The sequence below is a fragment of the Schistocerca piceifrons genome, chromosome 2 (assembly GCF_021461385.2).
Source record: "Schistocerca piceifrons isolate TAMUIC-IGC-003096 chromosome 2, iqSchPice1.1, whole genome shotgun sequence".
Classification (NCBI taxonomy): Eukaryota; Metazoa; Arthropoda; class Insecta; order Orthoptera; family Acrididae; genus Schistocerca; species Schistocerca piceifrons.
In genome coordinates this window covers 519,995,870-520,010,954 of record NC_060139.1, presented here as the reverse complement: position 1 = coordinate 520,010,954, position 15,085 = coordinate 519,995,870, and positions in this window count along the sequence as shown.

The window sequence follows — 15,085 nt, the reverse complement described above, 5'->3', positions numbered from 1 at the left end:
TAATTATCTGTTGGGCACTCGGTCGTTCTTCAGACTTACGAGCGGTTGACGCAAGTTATAGAGGGAAAATGAGAGTTTTTGGAAATTATGTAACGTCCGTGAGACGCGACTACTGCAGACATTTTGTGAGAGGAAGTTGGCCACTTGTCACAACGCAGACAATAAGGGAAGATATGTTTGGCCTCTAAACCGGAGGGAGCTGTTCATCAACCTTTTAATGTGCCGATGTTATCTGCCTGTCATGGATTCTTGGAGGCGCTACATTTCAATGTTTTAGTCACAGTCTACGATTATTTGGCTAAGACTGATTTGCTGAGAGCCTGACATGATGATTTTTCGAACAGTCTTTCTACTACATTGAAGTTAATTATTAGTTTTCCACTTTGAGCATTGCTAGATTTCAGAGGCTTTGTTAAATCCATTTCTCATGTTTATGGAATTACTCCTGATATGGGGAGTGAGTACTTTTGTTTCGTGTTGGCTACTTTTTTGTTAATGGCAGCTAATGATTAATTTTCTGCTGCATTTGTGGTTTTATAATTGTCTGTGCGTTACTAATAAAGCTCCTGGGCATCAGTCTGTATACTCTAATCTGTCTTTACAAAATGCGGTACTTAATTGCAGTTTTCTTAAGATTTTTTCAACTTGGTATATATCTTAATGAATGTCTTTTAAAAACTGTATCCAAACGCACTCTTAATCAATACCTCCCGTCTTTACATCCACCTAAGTGTTATCTTTGCATCCACCTATGTGTTACAGTATGTCGCAGAAAGAAACCACAACTATCTACATACGGAAACGTCAAACGCTTTAATTTATGTGAACTTGCAACTGAGAGGAAGAAATAGTTTGGGGGCGTCCGCTATTTTCTTCTCGCACTTAAACGATAAATTTTATTGATTTACTAACAGACGTACTCAGCTATATAACAAATATGCTCCCCTGAAGATCGGAAACGTAATAAGAAAACTTGCATGGCTAACAGAAGAACTAAAACACGTCATAGATCTCAGACAAGCTGCATATCGGGTATACAAATGGGCCCGACGCCTAAAAATAACGTTGCTTAGAAACAGAAAAGGAACAGAGTCAGTTAAGTTGTGAGAAACGAAAAACTCTGGAAAAATCACACATAAACCGACAGCAGAAACACACTAGTTGTCCTGTGGGAAAACACGTGGTCTTGGTATAGGCAAAGCAGCTGATTCCATTCTCCCAGCCGAAGAACTGAGCGTGTACTTCACATTAGCTACAATCGCGATTGAACAAGAAACTAAACAGGCTCACCGATTTCTTTATAGGGGTAAACGACTATAGTCACATGTAACATGTTATTTGCAATACCGGCAAAAGATCCATCACGCGTATCACACAAACAGCTACTGGACACTGGCATCACAATCCAAATGATGAATCTTCTACCGCTTCTTAACCACAAGTGTCTTCCCTGAGGCCTGGAAGGAGCGACTAGTCCTTGACCAGTTAACAAAGTATGATTATCTAACTGCAAACAAACGACTAAACCAGTACCAATCAAGTTTCCGGTAACACCGCAGCACAACTTCTGCGTTAATAATGGTAACAGATGGCCTGCAGCTTGCCATGCAGGCGACTACCATGTGATGCTTAGACTTCGGCAAAGGCTTTGACACTGTAGACTTCGGTGTTTTACTTGTCAAAATTCTCAGTCTAAATTACTTGCCGAGCGCAGTGCAATGGTTTTGCTAATACCTGACGTATCACCAGCAATGCGTCATGTCCGGCAGCATACAGTCACAATGGAAGCAAGTAGTATCAGACATCCCCCAGGATTCCGTATTAGGTCCTATACTGTTTCCAAAATATGCCCGTGATGTGTCATTAGTTTCGTCCTACTACAAACACAACAACTACGCTAATGACCTCCAATTGTATCTAGTCGCAGAACCAATAAACTTGAAGATAGCTATGGAGAATCTCAATAACGACCTGTCTCCATTGTCAAAATGGGCGGCCGGCCGCGGTGGTCTCGCGGTTCTAGGCGCTCAGTCCGGAACCGCGCGACTGCTACGGTCGCAGGTTCGAATCGAGCCTCGGGCATGGATGTGTGTGATGTCCTTAGGTTAGTTGGGTTTAAGTAGTTCTAAGTTCTAGGGGACTGATGACCACAGATGTTAAGTCCCATAGTGCTCAGAGCCATTTTTCAAAATGGGCACAGGGTATAAGGTTATGGTTCAACCCATCCAAAACCGAGGCGTCATTGGCAGGTCGTTCTAATCTCATTACCCTGAAACGTCGGGAGTTCCTACCATCTTAAACTCTAAACAGGAGAAATATCAAATTCCCATCACCAAAGATTCCACGAATAATAATATGTAGATGAAAATCTAAACTGGACTGAGCACGTAATGGTTAATGTGCAAAAAGGCATCAGCATCTCCCTTGCCCTCTTCACCTGAAAAAGAAACTTGCACAAACATTTATACTTCCAGTTACTGTTTGCACTGATATTATCCTGCTAGCTCTTTCTCAGTAAAGTTCACGGCTCCTGGAACTGGTTATGAATGTCTGTGTTCGTTATATCTATGATGTTCGACTCTTTGTTCGTATTTCACCATCATCGCAACTATCCTGACTGCGTGCAGATAAAAGCAGAGATTTTCATATACCCTGTCTTTGTACTGTCTTATCGACGTTCACTGCCCCTCATATCTCTCCTCGACCATGACGCTCTCGTCTGAACAAAATGGCAGAAACACGTGTTCCCATCACAGCAAAATCCTTTGTGTCCTGCTCAGTAGTAGGAAAGCGACTGAAATAACCTCCTCCATTGTATTAGAAAACTGCGAAAGGGTAGTGGGACAGAATTAGGCTACTATTACCTTTTGAGCGGGTTTGCTTCAATACAAGGATCCTTGAGTGGAAGGCTCTGAACTATTCGACTTCCAAAACTTTATTGTCAAAAAAGGACCTAATCTACAGCAGATTTTATTTGCTAGGTAAATTACCAAATAAATTTTGTCCACTCTTACCTTTTCAGGAGTGTTATCGGCGTTCAAATATCTCTTACTGTACCCTCAAACTTCGTTCTGATGCTCAAATACACCATTACATTGAAAATTTAGCAAAGTTGCTGTAAATTCATCTGATTAGAGTCCTTGTTTATGTAAAATAGCAAAACTTATTGTCAGAGCAAGTTATTGTGTATGAACATTCTCTTTTCTAGAACAGTTTAAAATTTTATTCGTCAGCTGTATCTTGAATAGTGTACGACTTTCGTATTCTCAAGACCATCGTTCGTCTGGGTTCTCAGACGGCTATAGAATTAGAAAGTTCTTCCGATCTCTATCGTGAAAGTACCTAGTACTTCATAATAATTATTGTCACTATTGCTAACATATCAAGTAAAGTGATACTAGGAAATTATTTAGTTCAAAAACTTGTACAAGCAAGCGATTGGTTTCCAGTTGAGTAAATGACGTGGATAACCATTTGCCTCTTGTCTAAAAACAACAGGGAAAGATTAAGTGGAAGTACCTTAATGTTTTAAAGATGTAATTGTTATGTTACCAAGGTAAAGAAACACATAGGCGTAACGGGCTTCTGATGGTCCCAACACATATGGAGATGGGCGTTAAGATATACAATTGACGTAAAGCACCAAATTCCTTCAGAACTCAGCGAGTAAAGTACCTAAGGAAAATACAATAAAATCTCTGTACATCGTTACTATAAGGATCATTATATACATGGGAGTAAAGGGAGCAGTTCGAGATATTCAAAACACTCCTCAAGATTTAAATCAGCAACACGTACTTTGTCTCTCTCAGCAGAATATCACACTACGCTTGGAGTGGAGCATAAACTTTGTTTCTCTACTCCAATGAATAAAGCGGGATGCTGATGTTGCCACACAATGTCGGGACTGGACTCTTTGCAGCCAACTTCAGAGTAGGGTGGGAATGGCGGTGAGAGATCCCCAATTGGGAATACTCAGAAGGAGAATTCTAGATCCAGAATTCGCCTGGTGATCTAGGGAAAACTCCCAAAAATCGTGATCGATCTGGGGGATGGGGACTATTTTTAAATTACTTTTGGGACAACGTTGTCCACTGTCACAAAAATTAAAATGCTATCTGTATATTTATATATGAGAATGTCTGTGTGGTGAGCTGAAATTGCTACGCTGTTACTTTTAGTGTCACAACTTACCAATCCTTAACCATATAGGTACAGTCCGCTCTTCGCGTATGGTCCATTTTACAGTCGGAAGCTTTTCAGTCATATATAGAGGGAGATGTTGGTGGGGCAGGATGAGTCCCACTTGGCAACATTTAGGAGGGGGTTTACGGTTCCGGCATTTGACATCCAAGGGAAATCCGCCAAATAACTTGATCAGAACAGGGGGATTGGAACTATTTTCAATTTAATTTAGGGACGGGATGTGCAAGACTAAAAAAATGAAGCATGTTGTAAGTAAATGTGTATTTTTTCGTAAAGTGGACTGAAGAAAAGGAAAAACTACTGATTACTTCTGCATATAAGACGGGTAGAAGAACAGACCGACAAAATTACACGCTCATGTCCTTAACTTCGGTAAGTTGCAGGATTTTAAAACATATTCCTTGAGTCAGAAAAGCTTCTGTTCTCAAATCAGCATCTATTTCGCACTTGCGAAACTCAGTTTGCCCTTTCCTCGCACGATATACCTCTAATCAGAAGGGCAACAGGCAGAATCCATATACCTAGATTTCCTGAAATCATTTAATATGGTGCCACATTGCAGACTATGGACTAACGTCTGAGCATATGGAATAGGTTTCCAGATACATGGGTGGTTCTAACTCGTTAGACTTCTTAAGTTACAGAACCCAGTACGCTGTCCTCAACGACAAGTGTTCATCAGTGACGAGGCTATCGTCGGGAGTGCCCCAGGCATGCGTGGTGGGACCATATTTGTTATCTACGTAAGTAAGATCTGACGGGCAGGATGAGCAGTCTGCGACTGTTTGCTCATGACGTCGCAGTGCACGGCAAAGTATCGTCGTAGAAGGACTGTAGAAGGATACAATTTCTATTTGGTGTAATTAATGGCAGCTTGCTCAGAATGTAGAAAAATTTAAGTTAACGCAAATGAGTAGAAAAAATTCCTCTAATGCATGAATACAGACTTAGTGGCGTGCAGCTGAACACAGCTAGTTCGATTAAATATAAGGTCGCAAAGTTGCAAACCAATGTGAACGACCACGTAAGGACGGTAGTCAAGTGTCAAGTGTCAACTTCGGTTAGGAGTATTTTACATAAATGTAGCTCATTTACAGAAGAGACCGCCTTAAGAACATTTGTGCGATCCATTCTTGAGCACTGCTGGAGTATTAGGATATTAGGGATCACCAGCAGCTCGCATTAAAGGAAGACATCGAAGCAATTCGGAGGCGTACTGCTATATTTGTTACCGGTAGTTTCTATCAATACGCGCGTGTTACGGAGATGATTGCTGAACTCAAACGGGAATCCCTGGAGGGAAGATGACGTTTCTTCATGAAATACAGTTGAAAAAATTTGCAACTGATTGCACAGTGATTCCAATTCCGCCAAAACGTTTCACGCGTAAGAACTGCGGCAGAAAGATAAGAAGAATTAGGGCTCATAGGGATGCGTACAGAGAGTCTTTTATCCATCGCTCCGATTGCGAGTGGAATAGGAAAGGAAATGTCTAGTAGTATGCATTGTATCCTCCATAGTGCACCATTTAGTGACTAACCGGTTATGTACGTATATGTCGGTGCAGACGTGCTCATCAAGTGAAGTGTACTTGACGTGAGGCTGTCTCAGCTGTTACTGTGTACTATGGACACAGTTGGGAATGATTTTATTTGTAACGTAATCAGATGGTTTCCAAAGTATTTAATGTTTGATAACCGTTCATTGTTTGCACATTTTTTCATCTACGGTAAATCACTTGAAAAAATAGATCTCCCCGGTGAAAAATTTAGTAGAAGCGTTGTCGTTCCCATTTGCGTCGTTTATACTGAAAATTTTAATGGTTACGTCAAGCAAGAGTGAAGGAATTTTAGCAGTTAGTGTTCCCGTTCTTTTGCCTCATCACAGATAACAGCAATCGACACAGTTAAAAAATAGAGGACACCGTTCCTGTAACTGTAAGCACCCTCAGAGAAGCCACCCCCACCACCGTGTGTACGAGACTCGAAATAAAAAAGAAATAAAGAAGAGACAGAATGCTCTGTCGTACACTCCAAGGGACAGGTCTTCACGCGTCGGAGGCAACGTTACCATTTCCCAGTCGTGTGAAGTTAGCACCCCTTTTTCGAGAAATATACATTTTTTTCACAGTTCTTGTTAGATGTACCATAGTTCTAGAGTTCTTTCCACAAAATTTCAATAGTTCTGCAAAATGTAACGAAGAAAACAACAATACTCGAAAAAATTTTTGTATCGAAAATATTCTCTGACAATTTCCGCAAAATGTAATTAAGTACAAGAGTTCTGAGCACAGTTATGAACAGAGCTCCAAGAGTTCTTTCGAAGATCCAAGTAACATTTTTTTGTGCAGCTAATAGTTTACGAGATAATTGCAATTTAAGAGAAAATCTTTTCACTTACTGTGAAGTTGGCACCCTTTTTTTCACAAATGTATACTTTTTTCAGATTTCTTGATAGATATGGCATAGTTCTAGAGTTATTTGTACAAAATTTCAATAGTTCTGCAGAATTTAGCGACGAAAACAATGTTCGAAAAAATTTTCGTATCGAAAACATTCTTCGACAATTTTCGCAAATTGTAAATAAGTACAACAGTTCTGAGCACAGTTCTGAACAGAACTCCAAGAGTTCTATCGAAAACCCAAGTAACATTTTTTTGTGCAGCTAATAGCTTACTAGATAATTGCAATTTAAGGAGAAAATCTTTTCACTTACTGTGAAGTTGGCACCCTTTTTTTCACAAATGTATACTTTTTTCAGATTTCTTGATAGATATGGCATAGTTCTAGAGTTCCTTGTACAAAATTTCAATAGTTCTGCAGAATTTAGCGACGAAAACAATATTCGAAAAAATTTTCGTATCGAAAACATTCTTCGACAATTTTCGCAAATTGTAAATAAGTACAACAGTTCTGAGCACAGTTCTGAACAGAACTCCAAGAGTTCTATCGAAAACCCAAGTAACATTTTTTTGTGCAGCTAATAGTTTACGAGATAATTGCAATTTAAGGAGAAAATCTTTTCACTTACTGTGAAGTTGGCGCCCTTTTTTTCATAAATGTATATTTCTTTCACAGTTCTTGACAGGTATGCCATAGTTCTAGAGTTCTTTGTACAAAATTTCAATAGTTCTGCAGAATTTAGCGAAGAAAACAACAATACTCGAAAAAATTTTTCTATCGAAAACATTTTTTGTCAATTTTCGCAAAAATTAAACTTCTACAACAGTTCTGAGGACAGTTCCGAACAGAACCTCAAGAGCTCTATCGAAAATCCTAATAACATTTTTCTATGGCGATAATAGTTTGTGATAAATTGATTTAATGTGGGACACACTTTCTCTACAGAAAATATAAATATATTCGTACAACAGTTCTGATGACAGTTCTGGACACCACGTGAAGAGTTCTATCGAAATTCCTAGTAGAATTTTTTAGTGCAGGTAATAGGTTAAGAGGTAATTGCAACTTAATTAAGAACCCCATAAGAGCTCCTACTGTGAAGCTGGCACCCTTTTTTTCGGAAATATGTATATTTTTCAGAGTTCTTGATAGATAAGTCATAGTTATAGAGGTCTCTGTACAAAATTTCAATAGTTATGCAGAATTTAGTGAAGAAAACAACATTGTATAACAAATCTGATTCAGGAACCCTTTCCCTCTGATACAGTTCTTACTGTTGCCACAATAAATCACTTGTGCATAGATTCCAACTGTACTGATCATTACAAAAATACAATCATTGACCAGCGGCGCACATTTCTTGCAGCGTTGTACAAAATATTCGGCTTATCCGCTGTGAAAATACCACACTTAACACTATTTTAAAATTTACGGTGGATGGCTTCCGTTTATCTACAATGTCAGCATCTATCGAATTATCTTCATGCAAACGTGATGCCTGGATCACTCACTTCCCCTTTTTAGGTACGGAGGAAACTAGAGTTCAGTCTTGTGGAAGCCAAAAAAGGAAATGTGGGCAGCCCTTCTTTTACTGATAGCAAACTCTAGACAAATCTCCACGCTTGTCTTTCTTCATCATGCCAACAAAAGAAAAATTCTCCCTTCATAGCTCTATTATCATTCCAGTACTAGTAAACTAGTTGTCCGCTTTCACATTTCGACCTGACTGATATATAGGTTTACACAGTCACAGAACAACATCAAAATGTTTATTGCTCAGTTGGTAAATCCTTCTGGTTGCAACACAGCGTATATTTCCAAATTGTACAGGTAAAATACTTAAGAACGCACACTCAAGAATCCATACTCGTTTGTTTTGATTGATACATATTGGCAAAAACTGTACCTTCCACAGAATCCTTCCAGCTTCTTGTCTACTGTAACATTTTCTCCATGGATGTAAGATTTGTGGTAGTTGCGTACAAACACAGTAAATATTTCCCGAATAGCTGTTAGCTTGTCTAATTGTCTCCTTTCATCACGAATAGCGCGACTGTAAAATCTAAGGCTCTCCAGAATAAATTTGAAACGTTTTATGTTCGTTTGGAAGGTGAAATTTTTCAATGCCATAACCATCAATTCCACACAGATATTCCAGGCTTTATCTGTTACTTTTGTTAACAACAATTAAAAACAAGAGACTGATGAAGGCTTTCAATTCAATATCATCTATTGATTTTACCCCTCTCTCACGCTGAAATGAGGCTTTGATGCTCTCAAAATTCTGATTGGAATACAAAACTACAATAGACAAATATCGTTATCTATGAGGTAATTACAGCATCACAAATGCTGCTTTGGCTGCACCTATTGGTACAGGTAAATTTCGAATAATATTATGCTCTTCGAACAATATGCTTTGGATTTCTTCAACATTATCTAGTACTTCCCACTTACAATAATAAAATTCCTATAAAATAACGCAACCAGGCGCAGTGTATTAATCTGAAATTTGACGTCCAGACAGCGGACACTGACTATTAAACAGTTAAAACAGAATTTAAGTGCAGTTTACATTCTGGATTAGCTTTGTACTACTTACTACGTTGATAAACAAATAAATTAATCGCTGAAATGAAATTCGAAAGGGCACAGTGGATAAAAACGAGCAATCGGCTCATATCTCATCAAGAGAGCATTAGCGTCGATACTGAATCATACAACATTGAAAGGCACACATGAAGTGTATATTTTTAGAATCAGGAAGAACCAGATGAATTTTATTACGTAAAACAGTAATTGTTTTGAGCTCTCATGACATCCAGGACCCACTAACAGCTAAAAATATGCCCAGGACCCTCATGGATGAAAGTTATGTGGCAACATCACCAGCCGCTAGGATACATAAAAACATGTGCTGTGTGTAACGAATAAATTTGAAATTGCTGTCGTTAATATTGTTGCAAACAATTGTTCTAGTTAGAAAGGAAGTGTGGAAGTTTGATGAGTTACACTACAGCGAGCGTTAAAAGTTTTTACAATGTGTAGAAATGTAAGTATATTTACTGAATATATCGTACAAACGAACTAAGTAGTATGTTTAAATCCTAATTCAATACATGACTGATAGAGGTGTTATAATGTTGAGGGGATACAGTATTAAAGTTAATAACAAGTTCGAAATTTGTAAATAAGAACCTCGTTTATTTGGTCCTCAGTAATCCGGATTTCCGGTTTATCCGGATTCATATTTTGAGTCCCTTGGTATTTTTCTCTTTTTTTCTTGTAACAGGAAGATGTGTAGTCGGTGAGGTACATAGGCTGCTTATCACTAGGCCGGTAATTTAGTCTAGTACTGAGTGATGAGGAACTCGGAATGTGTGAATGACATTGTTTCTCAAGTATTGTACATTAATATAACGGTGTATTTGTTGTGGCGTAACAAGCTAGTTACGCCACACTGGGAAGGGAGCCGAAAGAAAGGCACGCGTACACACACGCCGACTGGCGTCAAGTCTGGAACAAGATACGTTATGACTGCTATAAAGAAAATACGTAGCTTTGGAATATACTTAACTTTTAATCACTCCTTGTGATACATCTCTCTTGACTACACAAATGAGACTCGTAAGATACATGCACTGTTACAATTGGCGCCTTGCTAGGTCGTAGCCATGGACTTAGCAGAAGGCTATTCTAACTGTCTCTCGGCAAATGAGAGGAAGGCTTCGTCCGTATTGTCGCTAGCAATGTCGTCCGTACAACTGGGGCGAGTGCTCGTCCGTATCTCGAGACCTGCCTTGTGGTGGCGCTCGGTCTGCGAACACACAGTGGCGACACGCGGGTCCGACATGTACTAAATGGACCGCGGCCGATTTAAGCTACCACCTAACAAGTGTGGTGTCTGGCGGTGACACCACAGTATTGATGCCCATCAAGTACGTTGCATAGTAACCACGCCAACAGCACTCCACCACAGCTCATTGTACCTCTGGTGCGATTCTCGACAGGTGTGACACCATCTGGTTAGTGGCGCGTGTGAATGTATCTGCTCTCTCAGCCATCTGTTTGTTTTGCACTGACGAGCCTTCTCTCCTTGAATCATCTAAGCGTGCACATCCCACGCTTCCACCTACAGTTACTACAGTCAGTCTTGAGAAGGTGTACTGGCATTTGTATAGTGCTGAACATTTAGCCTTTTTGTATTTAGTAGAATATACATCCGGGTTTTCGATTTTCGGTTTTCCAAACTAAAAGTGAGAATTTACGATCGTCCTCATAGCTGTACTTCCAGCAATACCTCATCTCCTGCGTTCCCAATTTCGTAGAAGTTGTCCTACGAAAATTGCAGAAGCACTCTTGGACGAAAGGATATTGTGACGATATTCTTTCGTCACAGCCTGGTGTTAGAGACCCGGTCCGGCACACAGTTTTTATCTGCCAGTAAGTTTCACATCGGCGCACACCCACTGCAGAGTGAACACACAATCTATTTCATAATCTACTGGCACCATAAAAATGTTATGAGGGTTTTTAAAAGAACTCTTTCGGTGCTATCCAGAACTGTCAGCAAAAGGGTTGTGCCAATTTATTATAATGTAGACCAAGTGGGTCTCTCGAAAATGCTATTATCTCATTAACTGTTATCCCCACAAAAAATGTTATTACAGTTGTCGGTAGAACTCTTAGGGTCGTATTAAGAAATGCCATCAGATCTTTTGTACGAATTTATTACTTTTACATGACAAAAGTAAGTCCCACATTAATTATCTCATATAATGTCATCGTCACAAATAATGTTATTATAGTTTTTGGTAGAACTCTGTGGGTGATATTCAGAACTGTCATCAGAACTATTCTACGAATTTTGCTGTATTAGATAAAGTGAGTATCAGATTAAAACTAATATTGTATAAACTATTATCGCCACAAAAATGTTCTGATCATTTTCAATGCAACTCTTCCAGTGCTATCCAGAACTGCCAACAGAACTGTTATACAAATTTATTTTTTCCCAACTGACAAATAATTTTTTACCATACCAAAATTTTGCCGAGTTATTGTTTTCTTCCCGAAATTCTGTAGAACACTCGTGTTTTGAGCAGGGAAATCTAGAAGTACTGCATATATATCAAGAACTGTGAAAAAAATTTATATTTATCGTAAAAGGGGTTCAAACTTCACGGGAAATGCTCATAAGCATTCCTTAATAAAGGCAGTTACTACGTAAACAATTACCTGCACAGAATATGTTACTAGTATTTTCGATAGAACTCTTACAGTGCTATCCAGAGCTGGCATCAGAGCATACGAACAGACATAATTTTTTTTTTTAGTAAGAGTGCCCCACAATTAATCAATTACCATACAAACTTTATAACCACAAAAAATGTTATTATGATTATCGATAGAAGTCTTGAGGTGTTAACCTGAACTGTTCATCAAAACTGTTGAACGAATTTACTTTTTCTGTGGAGAAAGTGGGTCTAACATCAAAGCAGTTACCGTATAAACTACCATCGCCACAAAAAGATATTATTAGGATTTTCGATAGAGCTCTTGGTGTTCTGTTCAGAACTGTTATACGAATTTACTTTTTGCGAAAATTGACAAAGAATGTATTCGATAAGAAAAATTTTTCGAGTATTGTTGTTTTTCTCGCTAAATTCTGCAGGACTATTCAAATTTTGTACAAATAACTCTAGAACTATGACATTTCTATCAAGAACTCTGAAAAAATATATATTTCTGAAGAAAAGGATTCCAATTTCACAGTAAGTGAAGAGGTTCCCTCCTTAAATTGCAATTATCTCGTAACGTGTTAGCTGCACAAAAAATTGTGATTAGGATATTCGATAGAACTATTGGGGTTCTGTTCAGAACTGCCCTCAGAACTGTTGTCCGAATTTACTTTTTGTGAAAATTTATAACGAATGTTTGTTATTCGAATTTTTTTGAGTATTGTTGTTTTCTTCGTTAAATTCTGCAGAACTATTCAAATTTTGTACAAAGAACTCTAGAACTATGGCATACCTGTCAAGACCTGTGAAAGAAATATACATTTATGAAAAAAAGGGTGCCAACTTCACAGTAAGTGAAAAGATTTTCTTCTTAAATTGCAATTATCTCGTAAGCTGTTAGCTGCACAAAAAAATGTTACTTGGGTTTTCGATAGAACTCTTGGAGTTCTGTTCAGAACTGTGCTCAGAACTGTTGTACTTATTTACAATTTGCGAAAATTGACGAAGAATGTTTTCGATACGAAAATTTTTTCGAATATTGTTTTCGTCGCTAAATTCTGCAGAACTATTGAAATTTTGTACAAAGAACTCTACAACTATGGCATATCTATCAAGAAATCTGAAAAAAGTATACACTTGTGAAAAAAAGGGTGCCAACTTCACAGTAAGTGAAAAGATTTTCTCCTTAAATTGCAATTATCTAGTAAGCTATTAGCTGCACAAAAAAATGTTACTTGGGTTTTCGATAGAACTCTTGGAGTTCTGTTCAGAACTGTGCTCAGAACTGTTGTACTTATTTACAATTTGCGAAAATTGACGAAGAATGTTTTCGATACGAAAATTTTTTCGAATTTTGTTTTCGTCGCTAAATTCTGCAGAACTATTGAAATTTTGTACAAAGAACTCTAGAACTATGGCATATCTATCAAGAAATCTGAAAAAAGTATACACTTGTGAAAAAAAGGGTGCCAACTTCACAGTAAGTGAAAAGATTTTCTCCTTAAATTGCAATTATCTAGTAAGCTATTAGCTGCACAAAAAAATGTTACTTGGGTTTTCGATAGAACTCTTGGAGTTCTGTTCAGAACTGTGCTCAGAACTGTTGTACTTATTTACAATTTGCGAAAATTGACGAAGAATGTTTTCGATACGAAAATTTTTTCGAATTTTGCTTTCGTCGCTAAATTCTGCAGAACTATTGAAATTTTGTACAAAGAACTCTAGAACTACGCCATATCTATCAAGAACTCTGAAAAAAATATATATTTCTGAAAAAAAGGGTGCCAACTTCACAGTAAGTGAAAAGATTTTCTCATTAAAATGCAATTATCTCGTAAACTATTAGCTGCACAAAAAAATGTTACTTGGATTTTCGAAAGAACTCTTGGAGCTCTGTTCAGAACTGTGCTCAGAACTCTTCTACTTATTTACATTTTGCGGAAACTGCCAAAGAACATTTTCGATACGAAAATTTTTTCGAGTATTGTTGTTTTGGTCGCTAAATTCTGCAGAACTATTGAAATTTTGTACAAAGAACTCTATAACTTTGCTACATCTATCAAGAACTGTGAAAAAAATGTATATTTCTCGAAAAAGGGGTGCTAACTTCACACGACTCCATTTCCCACCTGGTGCCGACCGCATCACCTCAACCTGCTCCACAGACTCAGCTATTTGTTATGTGACTGGTCGCACTGTGCGGTCTGAATTGGGAGGATTTAAAAAACGAGAATCACGGTGCCGCGGTATCACACACCTGCGTCAGTAGTAAGTGTTGTTGCGGTTACTGCAGGACTGTTTGCAAAGCTCTTAAGATTACCTTCTTGTTTTCTTTATAATACTCGTGCCACTCTTTTTTTGTATGCCTCAGACAAACAGACAGCAAGTCAGCGTTAATTTCTGTGCTAGGAATCATTTCATTGGAAAAGCAGAGGCAACCGGTTTTTGAGCGCCTGCACTCGTAACGCTGGATGTAGACGACAATTCCGATAGTTTAATTCCAAACGTTATTGCCTCTCATCCTCTGCAAACCAGTGCGCTTTAAATTTAGAAACAAGCACCGATAACCTGAAACCCAATTCATCGGAACTGTTGGATCCGAAGTTGATCGATAATAATGAGCCGTATCTTGAAATTGACAGTTTAAGGCCACGACTCCGTTTCTTTACCAGTAAACATGTTCGCTATAACCAATACATTATGACTCGTGACTTGATAAGAGACTCATCTCCTTCCAGTGCCTGAAATGATATTTGTGTTTCGATTGTAATTAGGTTTGCCAGTGAAATAGTGGACATAAGCTTATAAATACAGAACATTAAAAAAAACCTGTGTCATACTTGGAAATGGTAAAGTATTTCGAAAATATGTCAGAAAATATAATGGTTCATTATTGCAGTGTTTTAATAACATTCTTTACAGGAAAATCATATGCCTAAGAGAGGTACTGAATGGTTTTGGCATAGAACTGTAAATTTTTTTCAGTTTTATTTATTTCAAACTCCAGGAAATTTTTCAAGTTTTTCAGAGCTAAAAATTTAAAAAAAGAAAAAAAGAGAAAGAAAAATCTCTTCTCTTTTCTAAATTTGGCTGTACTACTGACATATACATATGGGATTCAACAACAGGAGCAAAATCTTTTCCCAAGATGCAACATTGCTGAAGAACAACAAGCAAACCTCTAGTGTTACATCGTTTGTATCTTAGGATCAAAATATTGCAGTACGATCCTCCCCG